Source organism: Echinops telfairi, unplaced genomic scaffold, assembly GCF_000313985.2.
Source record: "Echinops telfairi isolate 266 unplaced genomic scaffold, ASM31398v2 ScPeMD7_3533;HRSCAF=4204_0, whole genome shotgun sequence".
Taxonomy (NCBI): domain Eukaryota; kingdom Metazoa; phylum Chordata; class Mammalia; order Afrosoricida; family Tenrecidae; genus Echinops; species Echinops telfairi.
The window spans coordinates 71,242,370-71,244,894 of NW_022107431.1; the positions used below are offsets into that span (position 1 = coordinate 71,242,370).

Consider the following 2,525-nt stretch of genomic DNA (forward strand, 5'->3'; position numbering starts at 1 on the left):
CACAATGTAGTGGTTTGGAGGGCCTAAAACAATGTTGTAGTTTAGAGAAGGATGGTCTTTGGAGACCGGAGGAACAAGTGATTCTGGCTGACACTCTTCAATCAAGTCTTCCTTTACCTTGACTGTGAGATCTGATCATTCTTGCAGTTGATAAGTTTTAGAGAAAAGATGTCTAATTATGCAGAGGTTTTGAATTCCTTCCTAAATAAGATGGTAAGCAGGAGCTTCATGAAGTGCCCATACCATTTCTACCAATACCCACTGCTCCGTGCCGGCTGCTATAGCCCTGAGTTCTTCCAAATGATGGGCCTCGTTCTAGACTCTTCATGTTAGTGAGTTCCGGTGAGGCATCTAGGTGCTTGGCTGTTTTATAAGGATTCATTCCAGTGCTATCAAATTAATTCCAAAACATAGCACCACTATAGGACAGAGCAGAACTGAATCATAGAGTTTATTATGCTAGGTATTTCATGGAATCTGTACATCTTTCTTCTGCATAGCAGCTGATGAGTTTAACTCCCAAGCATTTGCTTAGCAGCCTGGGACTTACTCACAGCACACCAAGCGTTACTCTGTTACAAGTAGTGCAATCATAAGGGAAAATGTTGTTTATAATTTCTCAGAAATACTGAAAAGGGAGGAATGGGTGCTTATCCTACCTTTCTTCTTTTCTGTTGCCTAAAATGCAAAGGAAATGGCCAAACTTTGAGGAGTCGTAAAAGGTGAAGTATTGTGGCAGGGTTTGCTGGATAGCGTGACAACAGGTGCTGATTTCTTGGTGATATTGTGGGTGTGCTATAACAGCCCTGGGTGGCTTGCCTTTGGGCCTCTGTGTGGGAGAAAAACGAATGTTTATATGGTTTAATCACTAATCAAGTTGATAAGAGCCTAATGTATGTATTAATCTTTGCCATGGTGTTTATAATTTCTTTGAATAAAGAAATCTAAAATTCCATGATATTTCATGCTTTTCATTACATTTAATTAAGATCTTCTTATCCCAATTCCTATACTTATGGAAAAGAGTATATTACCTTGTAAGAGTTATCTAGTGTACATTAGTTGGTATTTATGTCTTCCAAACACTTTTGAACAAGCTTGCCATGTTTTGTAAATTGTTAGCTGTGGTCGTTCTGCCTCCGTAAGGTGGACACTTGGAAATGCATATTCTCACTACCCTTTACAGCTAGGCACAGGGACACAACTTTGAATTCCAAATATTGCATGTGTCCAAATGAAGCTTGATTTGGCGGTGCTCCACTTGGCTACGTATACTCTGTGCAAGGTCCATTTGGTTGGCAAGTTAGTAGAATTGGCATTGGATTTCCAGGAGTGACAGTGAGTACAATTTTGACTTTTTTGTTGCAAAACTGAAATCAGCGCTGGCATAGTTTTGGTTGTAGTCAAGTGGAATGTTTGGCAGCTAAACATTGCTGAGTCAGCAAAGGCATTGACTGTTTCCTGGTCAGGTCAGTTCTTGCAGTATTTTGGGCTACTGCTCTTGGAATTGAACTGCTGGCCATCTTTTCTAGCAATTTAGTGAGCTCCAAATACATGGTTTCTTTGTTTCTGGTGTACATTTTTTGTACTAAGGAAACAGCAACAACAAAAATCTTCCATTTCTTCCAACTAAGTTTTCTAAAATCCAATTACACTTAGAGAAAAACAAAACTGCTATGATTGAATGGTAATATTGCACAAGAAAGGATATCTTCCCTAGAATAGAATATTTGATCTATCATCTGCTAGTGTCCTTACACTGATCTTATTTAGATTCCACCCCTCAATGACCTCGTGTACGATGGGATAGAACTATGCTTCCTAGAGCTGTCTGTGGCTGATATTTCAGAATTAGGTTCCCAAACCTTTATCCAAAGAGTCTCTGGGTAGATCATTTCGCCATTTAGCCCCTTCTTGCATGTGATTTAAAACTAAACAAAGCACCGATAACAACCAACAAGACCATAGCCTGTGAGCTGACTCTGACCCCAGTGATTCTAGGCCTAGGACAGAGTAGAACTGCCCTACACCGTCTGCTTCCAAGGCTTGGAGACAGCCTGCCTCACGGGTCTCTTGTAGGTCAGCTAGCGTCCAAACAGCCAACTTCTCAATTAGCAGTTGAACACTTAATGTCTATGCCTTCGGGGCACTTCTAATATGTGAAAAGACATATTAATACATCCTTCCTAAAGCGTTTTTCTCCTTCAAGAACTGAATTAAAAAGAAATAATGAAAGCAATATTGCTTAAGATTGCAAAGGCATGTGCCAGTGCGGATCTCCCCTGGCTTCCCTCTTCAAATCGAGCGATCCAGTGATGGTCAGGTTTCTGTTTTCCCATTTGAAAATTGTGTACCTGATGAGGTCGTTCTGAGGATGAGATGAGTTAATGGACCCAAAGTTCCTACAAAACATCTGGTATGGAGAAAGCTTTGTTAAATGATTCAGCATTATGAATATTGTTGCTGTTTTTGTCTCTTGTGTTTATCTATGTGGACATTTATTTAAAAATAAATTATTTAAGTAC

At 39.8% G+C, this 2,525-nt stretch overlaps 1 pseudogene; it reads right to left on the reverse strand.

The window, feature by feature from the left end:
• Positions 1 to 1,895, reverse strand: part of LOC101655900 — a 2,971-nt pseudogene extending 1,076 nt beyond the window's left edge.
• Between the last annotated feature and the right edge of the window lie 630 nt (positions 1,896 to 2,525).